Source organism: Hylobates moloch, unplaced genomic scaffold (genome assembly GCF_009828535.3).
Source record: "Hylobates moloch isolate HMO894 unplaced genomic scaffold, HMol_V3 SCAFFOLD_40, whole genome shotgun sequence".
Taxonomy (NCBI): domain Eukaryota; kingdom Metazoa; phylum Chordata; class Mammalia; order Primates; family Hylobatidae; genus Hylobates; species Hylobates moloch.
The window spans coordinates 1,808,325-1,829,618 of record NW_026652315.1 but is presented as its reverse complement, the minus strand read 5'-3'; the positions used below and the strand labels follow the sequence as shown (position 1 = coordinate 1,829,618).

Below are 21,294 nucleotides of genomic sequence, written 5' to 3'. Positions count from 1 at the left end.
GGCCTTGAACTCCTGACCTCAAGTGATCCACTCACCTTGGCTTCCCCAAGTGCTGGGATTACAGGCGTGAGCCACTGCGCCAGCCCCAAGGATTTGTTTTAAACTCACTGGAGCCAGGCGCGGTGGCTCAGGCCTGTAATCCCAGCACTTTGGGAGGCTGAGGTGGGTGGATTGCCTGAGGTCAGGAGTTCAAGACCAGCCTGACCAACATGGAGAAACCCCGTCTCTATTAAAAATACAAAGTTAGCCGGCTGTGATGGTGCATGCCTATAATCCCAGCTACTCGGGAGGCTGAGGCAGGAGAATGGCTTGAACCTGGGAGGTGGAGGTTGCGGTGAGCCAAGATCGCGCCATTGCACTCCATTCTGGGCAACAAGAGCGAAACTCCATCTTAAAAAAAAAAAAACCAAAAACAAAAAACAAAAACTAAACTCATTGGAATCATTTACAAATAATATACTCACCCAAATAGCTAGATTAGGGGTCTTAGAGTCTATGAAGCAAACCCTGAGAGTGAAGGTGGGAAGGAAATGTCAGAATTATAAGCAGGATTAACGTAGATTAAAGTTGACAGAATCTGGTTCTTGCTCTGTCCCTTTCCCATGGTGGCCAGCCCCAGCCGCCCAGCTGCTGTTGTCTGTAAGCCAAAGCTCCCGCGTGTTCTCCTTCCAATAAAAAAACGACTGTGTGGAGCCTCGTCCTCCCGGGGCCCAAGGTGTTGGTGCAGCTGCTGAGGGATCTGGTGAGCTAGCCTATGCTCATGTCCCACTGGAGATGCCCGGAGAGTTCCAATGCCTAGGCCATACCAGCAGCTCCCTGGGTGATGTCCCCTTGGACTTAGTTTCACTCTGAAGCTGGGAAGCAATAGCCTACATTTTCAGCTAAATAAAAGCTGGAAATGATGATCTCGTTAGGCCTGCCTCCTGTACTTCATGCTTTGGTGCTCTCCTTCATTTTCCTGCCAGGAGGACTTTCCCAGTGCCCCTTTCTATCTGCTTGCATCCCATTCTCAAGTCTCTGACCAGCGGTTCCACTTTGAAGTCCATCCCACAGAAGTGTTAGCTCAAGGCTGCAAAGATACAGGAATGAGAACGCTTGCTGCAATGCTGCTCATAACAGGGAGACCAGGAAAATAACCCAAAGGGCCGTTCACACACCAGGTTTTTGAGACGAATGACATCATGAGCAACTCATGAGCATGAGCACCAGGCGTGCCTCACCATCTTGGCTCCTTGTTGATAACATGTCAGTCCCTAATAGCCAGCCTGACTCCAAGGACTGAGATGATGAGTGTGAAAGTACTTTGTAAATTGCAAATGGTTTTGCAAACCTAAGGGATATGATGAATCAACAATGAACAAAGTCCTTTGAGACCTTTCACAAATAAAGGCATTTTAAACCCTTGGCACTCACGAATTTAGCATTCGAGGTTTTGCCAACCTGTGGAGCAACCCCATGGCAATTTGCCATTTAGCTGAGGCATATATTTTCCTCCATCCACAACCTGAGTATCTCACACGAGGATGAGGAGTGAGTGAATGAAGGAGAAAGGTTACAATATGATTACATTATAGTCTTTAAATGCTCATTAAAACAGATATTTGTTCAGTATCTTTTATGCTCTCATTAATGTGCCCTATGCTATTGAGAAAGAAAGAGTAAGACAAAAAGGTGAAAACTAGAAATAGTCTATGTAATGGAAAAGACCATATAATAAATGTAAAACAATTAGCACAGCAATATACAATAAGGTAATCTATAATAATGTACATGTAATAATCTACAACAGATTTTTCCCTTATTTTGGATTCTGAGAAGTGAGTACTAACACAATGCAAAGGGATTTAATTGCAAATGATTTGTGTAAACCTGGTGCCACAGAAAAACTTCTGAGGTTGAATTTAATTTTATTGCATTTAAATAGAAAAATGCCTACCTGAGAATATGCAGCTGTAATTACGAGGGAGTTTTATTGGTGGTTACTGTCACGTGTGTTTATTTCTCTCCCACTTAACATTCTGGATGGAGGGAGTTCAAGGCTGCTGTGTAGCTCTGCAGTTGTCTGGTTTTCCTGCTCTGCCATCCTTAGGGTATGGCCTTGGTCTGTCCTCATCCTTATGGGCCCCCAGTGAAGCTCTGATCAAGACCTCCTAATTTTGAATGTCCTAGAACTTGAATATACCCCTTCCACTTACGTCACCTGGCCACATCTAAACTGCATGGTAGGCTGGGAGTGAATTCTTTATTCTGGGTAACTGTGTGCCCAATAAAAAGCCCGAGATTTTATAACTCAAAGAAAGGAAGCACAGCTCACAGTTGCTGTCACAGATCAACCTCTGTCTGTCCATGAGCCAATGGTTCAGATGGGAGGAAATCTGAATAGAGGAAAAGACAAGTCAGGCAAGAAAGTTGTGACTCAGGGTTTATCTCATCTGCTGGGGAGTTCAAGGGGCAGTTTAATACTGGCTGTATTTTTGGTTTCTCTAAGTAGAAGTTTCATTTAAGTTATTGTGGAATAGACTGGGCGCGGTGGCTCATGGCTGTAATCCTAGCACTTTGGGAGGCTGAGGTGGGTGGATCACTTGAGCTCAGGAGTTCGAGACCAGCCTGGGCAACATGGCAAAACTCCATTTCTACTAAAAATACAAAAAATTAGCTGGGCATGGTGGTGCGTGCTTGTAGGCCCAACTAATCAGAAGGCTGAGGTAGGAGGATTGCTTGATCCCGGGAGGCAGAAGTTGCAGTGAGCCAAGATCACGCCACTGCACTCCAACCTGGGCGACAGAGTGAAACCCCATCTCGATAGATAAATAAATAATAAATAAATTGTGGAATGATCTTCTTTGACATTCTGCTAGATATGAAGGCTGCTTAGAGGCAGTTGTTTGAGAAAGAAGAAAGCAAGCCCTGACCTCCAGGAACTGGTGACAGTGGACACTGGACACCACTCGTTCACAGTGTTGCTCGACGCTGGTCAGGTGCTCACAGCTCGGCCATGTTGTCTTCCTGTTGGCCATAAGCCGTCTCACAGAGCACCAACCTTGGACAAGGTCATGGTGAAACCATGATAAATAGAGACAAAGCAAAGCCACTTCATATTTTTTTCTGAGCACAGACACAAAAAAGTTTCCTGTAGGACCCATAATTTTGATTATGACAGAGTAAAGAAAAATTCCATTTTCTAGGATTTGATTTGAGCCAAGGTCAATGAATAGCTTATTTTGTAGCTTAATTGACAACAGTAAATAGTTTTGCAGTCTTAGGTCCCACTTATCTGTACTAGGGAGGGTAATTTGAACCAAGAGCCTGATCCCCGGGCATTTCTGCCCTAACCAGATCACAGGCTAAGGATGCAACAGAGCATAGTTTCAGCAGAGCCCCCTTGAAAAAAAAGTTATGCTGAATCCATGATGCAACATCCATTTGAAAGGATGAAAAAGAAGGCAAAGATGACATGATTTATTTTGTGTCATACCTAAATAATTAGAAGAAAGCCCCTTTTTCTAGCAGCACCTATAAAAATGTCACTGGGCTTTGGAGGTCTAAAGGGAAATTCTAGCACCAAGACATATTTCAGCTCCAGTTAATCCAGGGTTACCATCATGTCAGTTTTGTGAAGAGGTGGAAAGAGGCCAACTGAAACAGTAGCGTAGGAACCCAGCTCTGCCCTTTGCTTTATATGTGACCTTGGCCACATACCTGACCTTCACCTTTCTCATATAGAAAAATAAAATAGGCCGGCCGCAGTGGCTCACGCCTGTAATCGCAGCACTTTAGGAGGCCAAGGCAGATGACTCACCTGAGGTCAGGAGTTTGAGACCAGCTCGACCAACATGGTGAAACCTCATCTCTACTAAAAATACAAAAATTAGCTAGGCGTGGTGGTATATGCCTGTAATCCCAGCTGCTAGGGAGACTAAGGCAGGACAATCGCTTGAACCCAGGAGGCAGAGGTTGCAGTGAGCCAAGATTGCACCATTGCACTCCAGCCTGGGTGACAAGATTGGAACTCCCTCCAAAAAAAAAAAAAAAAAAGGAAAAGAAAATGAAAATAGAGACGCCTGCCTGATACTTCCAGGCATCACTTTAATGTGTATGGAAACTCTTAACTGCGAAAGGCCATATATCCAGGAAAGGGGCCATTATATTCCTGTTGTTGTTGTTAATTTTATCAGGAGAGAGTCCTACACTGCCGACTCAGTAGAACAAGTAGCTTTTGAGCAATGGTTTTGTGTCCAGTCACTGTGCCTGATATTTTGTGCCGCTGCCTTTCCCTGTCACATTTGTGAGCCAGGTAGAGGGGCAAATTCGAGATGATCATACTTCAGTGCCACTACTCGCAGATACCATCTCGCTGTGGGATTATGCTGCTTACTCCAAGGAGAGATCTGGAAGGCACTGTTGCCTTTTGCTTTTGCATTTTATGTATCTATTTATTTAACTTTTTTTCTTTCTTCCTTTTGATTTCTTTCTTTCTTTATTTTTAGACAGAGTCTCACTCTATTACCCAGGCTGGGGTGCAGTGGTACGGTCTCGGTTCACTGCAACTTCTGCTTCCCGGGTTCAAGCAATTCTCCTGCCTCAGCCTCCCGAGTAGCTAGGGAAGGGTCTCACTGTGTTGCACAGGCTGAAGGACTATGGCATGATCCCGTCTCACTGCAGCCTCAACCTCCTGGCTCAAGTGATTCTCCCACCTCAGCCTCCCAAGTAGCTAGAACTGCAGGCACATGCCACCACCACACCTGGCCAATTTTTGTATTTTTGGTAGAGACAGGGTTTTGCCATGTTGCCCAGGCTGGCTTTTGCATTTTGGATGATGGATTTTATCAAGCTGACATCTAATTCTACCATTCAAATTTAGACTTGATGAGGGTCTGAAGTTGAAGACTTTATTTGCAGCATGGAACTCACCTGGCAAGCTGTCTTCTCAAAATACCAGCCAGGCATTACATTTTCTTCTGTATGGGAACCAGTTAATAGGTAGGTGGCTTGGAGTGATTCTGAGGGGTATTCTCACCAGACAACAACTGAAAGTTTCCTTTCTCCACTCTAGAGATGCCTTGGCCTAAGAGATTGTATTCATAGGTGCCCTGGTCAAAATGTCCTTCTCCCCTGGGCAGAATGGAGACAGCTTTACCAGTCCTTACCTTCCAATGCCATTTTTAGCTTCTAAATTGGCAAGTGTCTTTTATTTACTTTCAATAATTTTTAACATATTTGTATAATTTATATAGTGTTTCAGAGTTTATAATGTATTACTTTACACCTCATTTTTCAGTTGCAAATGGAATAAAATTGATCAAGCCCCAAGGCGTGTCAGGCGCTGTGTTAAATGGACTCTGGAGATTCAGAGAAAAAGAGACAGATTTCTTTTCTCAGGTGGCATGCAGCGCCTAGTAAAAAAATCAGTTGTGTTATGTCTAATTAAGGTCAAGACAACGTGTGAAATCCAGTAATACAGATGAGTCCTAGACACAGCACATTTCCTCCTGGCCTCATGAGTTAGATTGTGGCACCCTTGTCATGGATGAGGAAGGTGAGACTAAGCGGCCTTAAGTGACTGCAGTGGTCACCCAGCTAAGGTGGTCTGACTTCTAAATACTGGCCTTGTCTACCCAGCACACTGCCCCACCTCTCAGCTTGTCAGCATTCTTTCGCAGTATGTTGCCATTTCAAGATGGCATGTTAATGTCTGTGATCATATAGAAGTTCTATTTTGGGGTGCCTTTCTTCTCAAGACATTTAGGATAGTGCCTTCGTTATTTGGACATGTCCCTAAATCTTACTTGAGTCACAAACTGATCCCCTCATTGGCGCGCTGATTTCTGTTAGCCTCAAGGTGTACTCTTTCTAACTTTTCCTGCCTTTTTTTCTCCCCACATCTGATGCTCATGGTGCCTGGGACTTTCCTGAGAATTGGCCAGACCCCATGTTCTTATTACCTCCAACAGAGGCTTTAGTTCTGCCAGGCAGGGGATGAGCCTACCTTTATTTAGGTGTTCTGTTTGCATTAGTTTGAAAATAGGTTTGAGGGCCGGGAAAGGTACGTTATTTGAGTGTGTAGCAATTAGGATGAGGGTATATGTTAGGAAAAACGAATCAGTAGTATCGCAGATGATCTCTTGATGTTATGAAAATAACTCGTTGATATGACATCTTCAGGTTAGCTTTCCCGTTCTCTATCTTGGAAGTCAACCCTGTGAGGCTGGAAACAAAAGAGTTTAAGAGAATCACCTGGGCCACCCAGCCGGTAGTAAGTCGCAGAAGAGGAATTTGGAGTCCGCTCTTCAGGCTCCAGTGCTAAGCCTCTTCTCTCTGCCAGGTCATGGCAGAATATGGACTTAGCCACAATAAAGCTGCCTCAAGGACTGAGGAGAGTGGTTGTTACTGACTGACTTTATTCCTCTCAGCATCCAAGAAGATCTTTTCAATTAAACATTATAGCCTTCGGGCATTAGCCCAGGAGACACAGTTGAGGGTCCTAGGTGCTTTCACCTAAGGCAGGGCTGTTGAGTCTGTGAGGGGATGAGGGCATCTCAGAAGGAGGCTGGATTTCAGGATTGCACAGAGATGTACCTGCTCCCAGCAGACGGGTAAAATTTCCTGGGAATGAGGACATTTCTGAGGAAAAGAGAAAGGAAATTTTGGTGACTACAAGTTGCTATAGTATAAACGGGGGAATTAATCTATTTTTAAATGCTCAGATGTAAAGATACATTCTTATTGTTGAATCCACATTTTCCTCAAAAGAGGATGGATACATTAATTAAGGAGACATTTTTAGTACATCTTGAGGATCCAGAGGCTGCCACTGATAAAATTTAAAAAGGAAAACAAATGTGCCAGGTGCGGTGGCTCACACCTAGCACTTTAGGAGGTCAAGGCAGGCATATCACGTGAAGTCAGGATTTCAAGACCAGCCTGGCCAGCGTGGTGAAACACCATCTCTACTAAAAATACAAAAATTAGCCAGGTATGGTGGCATGCGCCTGTAATTCCAGCTATTCCAGAGGCTGAGGCAGGAGAATCTCTTGAACATGGGAGGCAGAGGTTGCAATGAGCTGACATGGTGCCACTGCACTCCAGCCTGGGCAACAGAGCAAGACTCTGTCTCCAAAAAAAAAAAAAAAAAAAGATGTATAATAAGCTCCCTCCTCCAACAATTTGTTATGGTTGTGATTTTATCGTTTGGCTAGCTTCTTAGAGCTAGCCTGTGAGCCCTTCAAGAAAGCTTGTCAGGATTTTTCATAATCATACCTCCAACCAAAGAGGGGCAGTTTGGGAATTTCTTTTTTAATGGGAACCCCGGAAGATTTATAGCTAGAAGGCGATCACAGGTTTCTAGATCAGTGCACCAGCGTTCAGCTTCCTTTTACAACATGTGGCCCACTTCCAGGTTTCAAAAAGTGTGACCGCATCATGGGTAGACTCACTTCCTCTTGTGCTTAGGTCTGAGAATGAGCGGGCAGAGTGGGGAAGTAGCGGTGGGTGGGGAGGGTGGGTGTCTGAGGATAAGTTTGTGGGAGTGTCCAGTGGTTCCAAGCCTCTAGAAGTATCTTTGCCAATAAAGACTCAGAAAAGGGAATGGCTGTGTGTGTGTGTGTGTGTGTGTGTGTGTGTGTGTGCTGGGCAGGCAGAGCCATGGGAACAGGAAAACCCAGCACCCCTTCAGCCTTTTCCCAGGGGCTGGCATTCATTGCCAGGCATGCTGGTTGGGAAGAACTGCCCAAGATTTTCATCTAGAAGAGATTCAAGAGGGCCCAAAGCCCAGGCTCTTCAGACTTCACCAGATGATAAATTATAAAGTAGCTGACTGGTTTGTGGTGAACAGTTGCTCAAATGCCCTTTTAGCTTCTCATTGGTGACAAAGTATATCTCACGGAGATCTTACATTACATTAAAGATTTAGGGGTTCCAGTTAGGATATTTAAAACCTTTGCCAGGTAGGAGATGGTATCACATACCTCACACCAAATTTGTGCGTCTCACAGCTGGGCATTGAGATTTTTAAAAAAGCAACTTCTGAGTGGAAAATTGTTAGGGAAAATCTAATCAACTTAATTTAAATGGCATAAATGATGATTAGAGCTAATTATTGTCAGAATTTGGGCTGATGTTTCTAAAATGAAACTACAGAGTTTCTTTAAATGGGGTCATCGGGTTAGGATTCAGTTGTGAAGAAAGATCAATGATTTGTGTGAACTCACAGTCTTCTCAGCTTACCTGGTAGCCAGGGGTAATATTTCACACTTAGGAGTGAATTGCATTTATATTCTTTTTCTTCATAGCTCACTCAGGATTTTTAGAAGATGAAAGAATTGAATGTTATGGCAACAAAGCCCATTTCTTCACAATGGAACTATAAATGCATACTTAAGTAATTAATTTGTAAACCTTTGTATCTTTTTAAAACATCATCCTATCCCCAAGGCCTAGCATAAGTTTTGTTGACTAGGTTAAATGACTGAATCAGTGAATGATTGAATAAATGAAAAATATAGGATGCAGTTCAGGAAAAAAAAACCACAAGAGTGCGGCGGCTATTTAAAAAATGCCATCCCTGTAATTACTGTTATTGCCAATTCCTGTTTGTGTTTATGAATCCTGAGGAATTTTGGAGTACACTACCAATAATTTGTATCTCATTACTCAAGCTAAGGCAGGGATAAATGAATCCTAAATGTAAACCTTTTACCGTCAAAATGGAAAACCTGTGTTTTTCCAGTGATGTGTCAGCAGTAGCTATTAATATTAAAATCACGAACCTACACATATACCTTTCAGAAATGGACTCCAGGCTTGTAAAACATGTGGCTGTAATATTGACAGAGCAAGAATCTTTGGCCTCTGAATAAGCTCACTGGCCTTCATGTCTGTGATAATTTGCTATAGAGACCAGGCTTTTTTTCTGAGGATCTATCCCAGTCGCTGTAGTTCTGGAAGTGGTGGTTCTTGTATAACAAAGTCATCTGAGGTAATATTTCCACACAATAATTTTTAGCAAAAAGAAAATGCTTAATGGCTATCCCAGGTGGCAGCAGATTCCCCTGTGGAAACAAGAATGGCTGGAATCAAAGGTTGGGCATAGAGAAGAACTTTCCTCTTTGTGGTTCAAGGACAGATGTTGGCAACCTCTTTGAACTGAATGGTTGGACTCCATCCTTTTCACTCATGTTGTCCTTTACCCCCAGTCCTCACCTGGATTTAAGCGATCTGGTCTAAAAGAACTCCTTCCATTTCTACCCTTTAAATAGGTTCTTATTTAATGCCACTGTAGCCAAGGAAGAGAGGGGGTACAGGATTGGAGCAGGGGTGAGGCTCACAGGCACTCTGAGGGAGGAAACCAGACGTGAACATCCACACATAGCAGCTTTGCATATGGACAGACCTGATTTCCTGGTTTGCCTCTTCCCACAGTGCTATCTGGGCCATTAAGAATCACCTTGACTCATAGTTCCGGTTTTCAGTTCAGCTTCTAGGAATGCATGATTTCACACCTTGTGGAGGTAGAACGCAGCGTCACAGATCAGGGCGCAGCTATCTGGCAACCTCAGCCTCTCTGGAACTCAGCGGGCTGTGAGGAAGTCATGTATCTAAGAAGCCCAAACACATGCTCCATAGCCCTTCACTGTCTGAAAAACTCAGTTTCGGAGTTTAATACATTTCCCCAGGGTACCAAATAACTAGATTTGTAAATGTAAATTTTTTCAGTCAGTTCTTAAGGTTTGATGAGGAACAGGGTATTTACATAGTCTCAAAAGTATCTCACCACAAATCACTTTGCATTTATAATAGGAAAAACTACGCAGTGGGGAAATTGGACAATACTTAACCAAATGATAAAAAAGAATATCACCTGCAAATATCATGTGCCTCTGGACATCATGCCCTGAGAAGGACACAAAATTATTTGCCTAGAATTCTAGCCAGAAATGTAAAAGATGAATCTAATTATGACAAATATCAGACAAACTCAAATGGAGGGAAATTCTATAAAATAACTTGCCTGAACTGTTTAAAATGTCACCATCATAAAAGACAAAGGAAAACTCATGCCTATAATCCCAGCACTTTCAAAGGCCATGGCGGGAGGATCACTTGAGCTTAGGAGTTCAAGACCAACCTGGGCAACATAGTGAGACCTCATCTCTACTAAAATTCAAAAAAATTAGCCCGGCCGGGCGCAGTGGCTCACGCTTGTAATCCCAGCACTTTGGGAGGCCGAGGAGGGTGGATCACGAGGTCAGGAGATCGAGACCACGGTGAAACCCCGTCTCTACTAAAAATACAAAAAATTAGCCGGGCATGGTAGTGCACACCTGTAGTCCCAGCTACTCCAGGGCTGAGGTGGGAGGATCACTTGAGCCCAGGTGGTCGAGGTGGCAGTGAGCCCTGATCGCACCGTTGTACTCCAGCCCAGGCCACAAGAGTAAGACCCTGTCTCAAAAAAATAATAAAAATTTAAAAAGCCAGACATAGTGGCTCACACTTGTAATCCCAGCACTTTGGGAGGCTGAGGCAGGTGGATCACCTGAGGTCAGGAGTTTGAGACTGGCCTGGCCAACATGGCAAAAACGCCATCTCTACTAAAAAAAAAAAAAAAAAAAAAAGCTGGGTGTGGTGGTGCGCACTTGTAATCCCAGCTACTCAGGAGGCTGAGGCAGGAGAATCACTTGAACCAGGAGGTGGAGGTTGCAGTGAGCTGAAATCGTGCCACTGCTTTCCAGCCTGGGTGACAGAGTGAGACCCTGTCTTAAAAAAAAAAAAAAAAATTTCTGACAAATGTGCTACATGATCCTGCACCAGGGGAAAAAATAAGTAATAAAGGACATTATTGGGATAATAAAATTAGAATATTGACTTGTATAAAAAGTATTCTATCAATGTTAAATTTCCTGGCCAGGCGCGGTGGCTCACACCCGTAATCCCAATACTTTGGGAGGCCAAGGCGGGTGGATCATGAGGTCAGGAGATTGAGACCATCCTGGCTAACATGGTGAAACCCCATCTCTACTGAAAATACAAAAAAATTTAGCTGGGCATGGTGGCGGGCGCCTGTAATCCCAGCTACTCGGGAGGCTGAGGCAGGAGAATGGCGTGAACCCGGGAGGCGGAGCTTGCAGTGAGCCAACATCATGCCACTGCACTCCAGCCTGGGCGACAGAGCGAGACTCCATCTCAAAAAAAAAAAAAAAGTATGTGAATTCTTTGTATATTTGTGTAACTGTTATGTTGAATTTAAAAATAGATGGTTTAAACAGCCCTACCTTCATTATCCTGCACTCAAACACAAAACAAACAGAAAACCCGGTTGTCTCCTTTACTCTGGGATGGATCAGCAGTCACTAAAAGGACTGGAAGAGGTCTCCATCCCCTCTGCCCCTCACCCTTGCTCCAAAATCAAGTCACTCCAGTTGATGTGGACAGTGCCTGCAGAGAGACACCTACCAGCACGTCCCGACTGTGTTTCATGGGCAATTAGACCCAGGGAACTGCTGGGCAAATGAGCTGTTCTCCCTAGGCCTTCATGCTGGCCTGTGTTGGTAAGAGTCCCAGCTCTGCCCTGCAGAGCCAAGAATTTTCTCAGCAACAGTAATGGTGGCCGCAGTTTGAGGTCAGTAGGAAAACAGATCTGTTTTGGTTTGTAATGTTGCACACAATTTGGTGAGTGAACAGAAAAGAATGTACCCCAGTGAAGGGACAGCCTGTGAACCCTGTGTTTGGTTCTGAATATCCTTATGATGCCCAGCATAGAAAACAGGAAACGTCAGTTAAAATGGGAAATTGCTGTGGGCTGGATTACTGTAATTCCTCGTATTACTTAGAAGTTGGCATGGAGCAGGGTCCTTCATCCACAGCGTGATGTCTCTTGCTTTTCTATGCCTTGATAATTTTGCCCTTTCTTTAGGGTGGTGCATTACTAAGCTGACAGGCTTTTAGGCTGGAATTGCTACCCTTTAGTATGCTTAGAAATTGTGTTTTTAAAGAGCTGTTTGTTTTTTCCCTGTCTCTAGGTTAAAAGCAGTCTAGCTCCACTGCTGGTTCTGGTTCCCTCCTCCTGCCCCCTTTTTAGGTCTAAGTAGGCGAGATTGAGCACACAGAGGGACTCACAGCTCAGCTTAATAATAACCCCACAGTAAGTGACATAGCCATTGTTACACCAGACAGATACACAGAGGTTAAGTTCTCCAAAGCAGATGAGCCAGACCGGAAATTTGCATGTCAGTCCTTCCCCCCATCTCTACCACTCCTTTGGGGTCCTCCAAAGCAGAAGGGGAATTTTGCCAGCCTTTCCACGCTGTAACACCGAGATAATTATACCTGCTCTCCGCCCTCCTCGCAGAGTTGTTTTAGGACTCTCCTGGGATGATTAACGGCTAAGTTGTGAAACACTGGAAGCAAATGCGAGGTGGCGTTATTTTCTCTCGCTGGATGGGGATCTGACTACAGTAGTTGGGCCCTTTCCCTCTGGAAAGAAGACAGTTTTTCTGCATGACCTGGGCTGCACCCTCTGATGGCGATTCCATCTTGGCTGCCTGTTTCCTGTCTCTAGTGCCAAGTACTCAGCCTTGCCTTCCTGGCCCTCCTTCGGTCGACTCTATTTTCCTGCTTAACCGAGGCTACCATTTCCTCAACACAAATCTGCCTTTCTAGTCCAGTTGGTCTTTTTAGGGGGTTCTCACGTGGTGAAAAGCTCAGTGCAAACACAAGCGATGTTATCCTCGTCCATGCCTTTACTCTCCTTGTTTCCCTCTCAGGAATGCCTTTTTTTTCCCTCCTCTCTCCCAATTCAATGCTTAAACTTTTTTCAGTCCTAGCTCAAATCTGATCTCCCTGAAGCCTCCTAGGATGACTTAACTTTTAGTGATTTTGTCTCATTCATTACTTCATTGAACAGGCATTTATAAAGCCACTTATGTGCATGGCTCTTTATTAGGACAAGGAGAGTTCAGAGATGAGGCATGCCCCATCCTCAGGTCACTTACAGTGGAGAAAGGGAGGGAGAGGAGATATAAATAAGCCAACAGTGGGGGTCAGAGGACAGACAAGATTACCGATAATCTGGGAACTTGCAGGCTTTAAAGAGGTAGCATTTGCATTGGGTCTTCAAGGATGGACTGTAGATTGAACATGCAGGAATATTTGGTCCAGGTGGTGAGAACATCATGGACCAAAATGCAGAGGTCGGATGTTCCATGTAAAGAGCCCCAGGTAGACTGGTGGCAGGAGCATGAGGCATTGTGGGAAATAACACTGGCAAGGAGAGTGGGCTGTGAGCTAGGCTAAGGAATTTGAACCTTACTGACTGGTAGGGAGGAGCTCCCCTGAGGGCAAGAGAAACCCTGGCTATTCGGAAGAGTCAAACCCCCGTCCTGTGGGGGCTGAGAACGACAGGGGCAAGGGAGCCAAGAAGACCTGTGTTCTCCCCTGAGTTCCTGTGGCTGCCATTGACAATTGGAAGTGAGAGGGCAAAGATACTGGCATTTCCAGGACATTTTGTGATATATGGCATGACGTGACCAAGCACAGCTATCCCTCACTATCCAAAGCTGTTTATTTCCAAGTTCAGTGGGGTTTGGGTAGGACATTTGGGAATAAGGAATGCTCCTTTGTCCAAATCTATTTGGGATAGGAAGTAGTGACATTCCAGATAAGAGGTGATTTATCAAAAATTTTATACAGATCTATTTAGTTCCTGATTTTGGAGCTCAGAGAATGAGGGATATCTGCCTTCGAAGCAGCTGGCCCGGGAAAATCTGAGCGACCTCTAAGGGGCATGATCATGAGATAGAACTCACACCAAACCATCTCAGACTGTTACAGTTTGTCTAGTTGTTTAACATGAGCAGGGGTGATATAAAATGTTTAAATAGTTAGCAACATGAACACCGAACAATCAGGGTGGACGCCAGCCAGTCGCTCTTTCCAGTGGGAACTGAGTATCAGTTCTGTATATATGTCAGGGTTTCTGTTGTTATTTTGTTTTGTTTGAGACAGGGTCTTGCTCGGTTGCCCAGGCTGGAATGCAGTGGTACAATCACGGCGCACTGCAGCTTTGACTTCTCAGGCTCAAGCATTTCTCCACCTCAGCTTCCCAAGCAGCAGGGACCACAGGCATGTGCCACCATGCCTGGCTAACTTTTGTATTTTTAGTAGAGACAGGGTTTCACCATGTTTCCCAGGCTAGTCTCAAACTCCTAGGCTCAAGTGATCCACCCACTTCAACCTCTCAAAGTGCTGGGATTACAGGCGTGAGCCACCACAGCTGGCCCATATATCAGGGTTTTTTGTTTTGTTTTGTTTTGTTTTTGCTAAATCAGATGAAAAAACTTTTGAGGGCTTCATTTACCTTTTCTGAATTCACTGTGATGCCTAAAACAACACTGTGCATATGTTAGGGGCTTAGTATTTTAGATTCAGCCGAATTTCATTAGCTTTATATGTATTTTTTAATTTCACAAAAATTATTGATTTTATTTTATTTGTTTTTTTAGAGGGAGTCTCACTCTGTCACCTAGGCTGGAGTGCAGTGGTGTGATCTCGGCTCACTGCAACCTCTGCCTCCCAGGTTCAAGCGATTCTCCTGCCTTGGTCTCCCAGGTAGCTGGGATTACAGGTGCCTGCCACCATGCCTGGCTAATTTTTGTATTTTTAGTAGAGACGGGGTTTCACCATGTTGGCCAGGCTGGTCTCAAACTCCTGACCTCAAGTTAATAATAATGCCAACGTTATGGACTGTTGGGACAATTGAATGAGTTAGTATAAGTAAAGTGCTTAGAATGTTGCTTGGCAGATAGTGAACCCTCAATAAACTTAACTGGGAGGGGGTTTCATTCTAAGCCAGTGTGCCTTCCATCTGGTAGATGGGGGTGATTGTCTGTTGCCTTCCTTTTCCTAGCAGAATAAAAAGGGTGCCTTGCTGAATTCTAAACTGTTTTCTCCCACTCAGTGCAGAATTATTCCTTACCTGTGGTGTTCGGACCATTGGTACCCCATGCCTCCCTGCTCAACTCCAGAAAAGTGGCTTCCCCAGCCCAGCACACAGGACAGTTTAAACAGTTTATGAGCCGAGGCCTTCCCTTTGTGTACAAACTCCCATTTGCCTGCCACCTCCAATCGTATGGGATAGATCCCCCTGACACTTGATACAACAAGGTCACCTCTCAAGCTCTGGCTTGTAGAAATTCAGTCCCTTCTTTGGCAATGTGGATGTCTGAAGTAGTAGATAGTGGGCTATGTTGAGATAAGAAAGACCCCCTAAATGGGCAGACCCAAGCTTATTTCGCGGTCTTGTTTGTAGCTATAGTACTGTCGCAGTTCAGTTGAGATTTTCATCACACTGGTCAGGAAATTCATAGTGAAGGTTACTACAGCAACCTTAACTCTGCTCTGGAAAGCATAGCCCTTACAATGGGGCCTTTCAGAGGCTGGCCCTGAAGCTGGGCAGTGATTCAGTCTATTCAGAACACAATGGGGCAAACCAGAATAGAAAGGAACTGCACATTGTTTTCGGCCTCCCATTGCCATCTGTAGCATTTCGCATTGTTGTCCATCCTTGAGGCCAACATGAGTGTTAGTTTCTCTAGTAACGCACTTTAAATTTCAGAACTCATATGCCTGCCAGTCGTAGTACATTTCATGGGAGTTGAAATAGTAGTAATAATTCTGTAGTGGTGTACAAACTCACAGCCAGAAGATGCTGCAGAAACACATGTAGGAAAAGGTGGATTAAGGCTTTTCATTTGGAGACAAGGAAAACACCCATTGGGTGTGTTTGAAACAAAACTGATGAATTTGCCTTGAAATCCTGTAAAACTATCATAGATTTTTTTCTTTAAAAAGAATGAAATCTTTAAATGACCAGTAAAATAAAATCACCCTTTGCCTTTATCCACAGCCACTCAAAACAAATCCACTCACCAAACAAAATTTACTTAACAATAGGATCTGAATGGTTTACTTACATTTTTAAACCTAGAGGGTGTTGGCAAAAGAGCTGTGGTTTCCTTAGAACGGGAGTTGGAAGGAAACTTTTTTTCTTATTTTTTTTCCTTTAGAGCATTTATGGTATTTGATTTATTCATACTGCTTGCCCTGTGATCAAACAACTTTTCTTTGTTGTATATTTAGATCTCTAGGGTTGTTTTATTTCCTTCCCTTCTTTAATGTTTCCCTCATGTTTAATTTAAATCATTTGCTTCTTATCTTCCTTGGCATCTCAAGCTATTTCTCTTTTTGTTAATCTTTGTTCTCTCTCTTTTTATTTTTTTTTAATTTTTTTTTTAGTATTTTTAGTAGAGACGGGGTTTCACCATGTTGGCCCGGCTAGTCTCAAACTCCTGATCTCAGGTGGTCCGCATGCCTCGACCTCCCAAAGTGCTGGGATTATAGGTGTGAGCCACCACGAGTGGCCACCTTTGTTCTCTTTTTGCTGCACTGAATTTAAAAAATAAAACATAATTGAAATGTGCCTTTTTTTTTTTTTTAGTGCAAAGCTAGCAGCTACTTCTGTGTCTTAAACACACCAACCTCCAACAAACACCAATAAACAATTGGTGAAACCTTTTCCTTTTAACTCCGGTGAACTTGAATTGACATGTAGTCACACCCAGGTGTCTTTGGGTGTTGGTTATTTGATTAGGAGGTAATACTGTGTTTTTGGCCCCACTCCAAGGAAAAGAAGGGGTCACAGACCAGCAACAAATATCAGGAGTACTGGTGCTGCTTTTCTTCGTATTTTGGGTCTCTGGGCTCAGGTAGAAAGAGACTTTTGTGCACTTGGAAGCAGAGTATCATACAAATCCTTTCAGCATTTTTGCAACCAGAAACCATGCAAATATTTTTGCAAATATGCTTGTGGTCTTGCTGGCAGTTTGTGAGCACAACGCCCTGTTTGAGGTGGTGATGTTGACTTCTATTTTCTATTCACTGTCCTGCCCCAAATTGAGCATACTGTTTTGTACATAACTGTGTGAGCACACTCTTTTCTACCTAATGTGGAGAGCGGGTATCAGTTGGTCTCCATTCCTTGCATAAAATGATTTTTACTATTACTGAGTTGAGATAATTTGTGTGTTTATCCCAGCGCCTTTGACTCTCATTCCTGTCAGTACAGCAAGGGAACCCAGCATTTACTACCAGCTCTGACTTTGCAGGGTTGAGAGTGGCATGCTGTTTGACTTTGGAAACTACGTTAAAAATTCTTCCAGTGGATCCCTAGCTGGGACTGTTTTGGCAATTGATGTCTATCTTGCCTACTTTTTCTGAGGATTTCTGCAAGGTTATTTTTAACATATTCGAGTTGTCTGATTGTGCTGAGGCACCTTTGTCACAAAAGAAAGTCACAGTCTATTCCCTCTGCAAAATTTTTGAATGAGAAGCCCGCTGTTACTGAACACCAGGCATGGGGAGTCTGACTTTGAAGCTGGCTATGAGGCATGCTTTCAAGGAGACAAGGCAGAGGCCCAAACATGTCGCAGGGTGGCTCCAAAGCTCTGATCTCAGCTTTGCTGAGGCATCTCCTGTGCCCATGATCTTTCTAAGAGTCAATCATTCAAGGTACCCAAAATGTCCCTCTGTTTAGAAAGGGTAGCTCTGTTCTGTAGCCAAGGTAACACTTCATCCAGTTTACCACTGCAGGATCTAAAGGCAGCTTCAAGGGTTGCATATGAAACCTGGCTCTCAGAGGACATCTGCTGTGAGATATTTTCACTGAGTGGGGAATCCATTTCTTCTGTCTTCTACCGTAGCCTTAATAGAAGCTGTCAGGTTTCTAAAGCCACCAAACCAGTACAAATCTGGATTCCGTGACACACACTCTGTCACCAAGTTTTTCATCTGTCAAATGGGGATCACAGTATCTCCCTGTTTCTAGAGTTCTTTTGAAACCAGATGAAACAATGTATGCAAACCACCTAACATAGCATCGGGCACTTAGTTGGTGCTCAAGAAAAGTGATGCCCGTTCCCCGTTCCCCAAACATTGTGGGGCACACTTCTTGATATGGGTTGCCCTTTTGATGCCATATTATATTTCACAGATACAATGAGAAGTAAGTATTCTTGGAGAAGGAAATCCAAAAATTTCCTTGGATTTTCTAGGGAGTTGTGAGTTTTAAACTGGTGTGACCCAACCATGTCCATAATCACATCAGACATGGTCAGCTTGTGTTTTCTTTCAATTTTAGCGATTCTGGCAGGAGAGAGTTACTGGCAGAAGGAACACCTTGAAATGCTACAGCCAGAGATCTCTAACTAGATGACAGCTTTCTAATTTCTGCCGGCATTGCCCCTCATCTTCTGGAGATTGCCTTTTTCCTTTCTGTCTGTCTTGTTTCTAGATTTCAAGCCAATGCCTTAACTCTTATTTTCTCCCCATAAAAAGAGACCTTTGTCTTGGGTGGATGACAAGGGGTTCTGGGAAAGAGATCTCCAAAGTGGGGTCTATGCACTTTTGTGTGCAAGATAACTCACTGGAAAGAAAACATTAAAACCTAATTTGTATTTATCTTTACATTAAAAACTAAGATGAAATTAAGCTGCTCTCATATTTAATATTTGGATGGACCCCAGTCTCCTCATGCAGTTTGATTGCCAGAGTGTCAAGGCTCACAAATGGTGTTACTTATGATTTGAGAAATTCAAATTATGTAAATGCCTGGACTCAGCTGATTATTTTATGGTAACCATCCAAAATAGTGCCTTATTTTTCTTCCCAGAAACAAAAAACTTTTGGTATAGGTTTGCTCAGGAGGGACTGGAAGCAGAGAGCTGCACAGTGCTGGGCTGAGAGTCAGAAGCCCCGAGTTCTAGTCTTGGTTCCAGTCCAGGATGGCCCCGTGGACACATCCTTTCACCTCTCTGGCCCTCAGGTCCCTCATCTGTAAAGTAAAAGTTTTGGACTGCTTAATCGATAGGCCAGGCCCCTTCCAGCTACAATATTTTAGGGTTCTGAATGTAAATATGTAAGTATTCTGCCCCTTCCTTATCCCTCCCACTTTGTTGTTTGTTTAAACACCTTAATTTCTTGCCTACAAGACATCAGTCTGTTGCTCAAATGGTCTTTGTCACTGGCTTCCATTTTGGTTAGCCTGCTGAACTCCCTATGTGTCTTCTTTGCAGCTACCGTCTGTCTTCTTCTTTTCTGTGGCGGATCCCTATTCTCAGAGAATCCCATATTCAAATGACTCGCATTTGTAGTATCCAATTATACATCACTTGAGCATCATGAAACTTTAAAAGTTCTATATTTTTTAGTTGAATCCTGTCTCTCCTATTATCTTATTAGCCAGATGAGATGACAGTACCCAGTCTCTTTCTTGAAATATCATACATCCAATCAGAGCTATATTAGTGGCTAGCAGTATCCCAGTTCACTTATTAATAACTAATGCAAAACTTAGCTGGTACTGTGAGCTAGGGTAATATGAAATCTCTATGCATTATCTCATTTAATGCCCTCAAAAGCACCGAACGGGGCTGGGTATGGCAGCTCATACCTGTAATCCCAACACTTCGGGAGGCCAAGGCGGGAAGATCGCTTGAACCCAGGAGTTCAAGACCATCCTGGGCAACATAGTGAGACCTCCATCCCTACAAAAAAATAAAGAAATTAGCCAGACATGGTGGTACACACCTGTAGTCCCAGCTACTCAGTAGGCCGAGGCAGAAGAATCACTTGAGCCCAGGATGCCCAGGCTGCAGTGAGCTGTGATCACACCACTGCACTCCAGCCTGGGTGACAGAGTGAGACCCTGTCTCAAAAAAGAAAAGAAAAGAAAAGAAAGATTAATAAACAAAAAAAGTAATAGAATTATTTGCCCAATATTTGGTGAGTAGGCGAGTGACAGTGGTAGTAGTAGTGGGGTTTAAGTCAAGGAATAACTGTTTGCAAAGTGAGAACTGTAAGGATTGCCTCTGCCCACCATGCAGTTCAAAATCCATCAGGAACATGGCAGGCTTGCTGAGTGCCTTCGCTCCACGTCATTGATTGCCATGTATTTGTATGACTGTCATCTACTTTACAAGTTTTTATTTGACAATAACTTACAATCATTCTTTCACTCATTTTCTGATCCACGCCTTCTAGTTGAGGGTTGCAGATGGCCAGAGTCTATCCCAGCAGCTCAGGGAGCATGGCAGGAACCAGGCCTGGACAGGACGCCATCCTGTCTTAGGGTGCTCACACAATCCCCCACACTCACTCAGACTGAGACCATGTCAACACCCCAATTTACTCAATGCACATGTCTTTGGGATGTGGGAGGAAACCCTCACAGACATGGGGAAAACATGCAGACTCCTCACTGGCTGGACCAGGAATCCATTTTTCTTCCTCATTATCGTTATCACAAAATGGCATCATTCGAGGACCTGCTGTGTTGGCTTGCTGTTGAACCTTTAATAAAGATCTAAGCTGATCAAAGGAAGGCAGAGCCTACCAGTTTGTGGCCACCCTAGAAGCATACAACAGTGAGGGTCCTGGTAAGATCAGTGAAGCCGTGCTGATCTTCCAAATTGGTTTTTATTGGAAATTCATTCCAGAGTTTGCGGATTGAACTTGGGGCTGGGGAGGTGGCAGCAACTGCAGGTAGCCCTCAGAAAGTCTGTAGGGGAGGACACATCAATAGAAGATAAGGCTCCTGTCTCTGCATGCTGCAATGCTTGCTTTCTGCAAACTGGGCTTGCGGTTTGGGTGTGGGTTCTGAGAGACAAGCCCCTAGCAGGCCCATTAGAAGACAGTGCCTTCCTTCATGTCTATCCTAGGGCTTTTAGTTGAATTATCAAGCTTGTTCTTAATTTTCCCCACCCCTTCTAAGTTCCCCAAGCCCAACCCTGTTTTTATCCAACTCCTAAAGTCCAAGGTATGGATCAGAAGAAACGGCAAGATAGCCCTGCGTCCTCTGTCAGGTGATAGAAGGGAGTGAGAGGATGAACTTGTTTGTGGTCACACATCGAGTGGCCCTGAGCCTGCAGGACCCTTGGCGACACTGATCTGCCATGTGGATTAGTGGCTGCTCTTGTGGCTTCTCCCTGAGATGTGCCCACGGGACTCTCATCTCTGCCACCCATCAACCAGCTGTGGTCTGAGATCTCTGTTTGTAAACATGTCTCATTGATACCCTAAAGGCCCCTAGACCAATGCCCTTATGGTTACATTTTGCCCCAAGAGGGACATGGTGCCAGTGTGCCATAGATCAGAGCAGATCAGGCAAGCCAGAAGTGACCACGCCAGAAACAGGCGTTCCTCACTTCTGTATTTGGTTCAGCGTTGGCTAGTGGTTGTTCTGGGAAT

General features: G+C 44.1%; 1 protein-coding gene across 1 annotated transcript in view; it reads left to right on the top strand.

Moving 5' to 3' along the window:
• LOC116463534 (unconventional myosin-Ie) overlaps positions 1–21,294 on the top strand; it is a 235,729-nt gene that overhangs the window by 63,924 nt on the left and 150,511 nt on the right. The window lies entirely within an intron of this gene.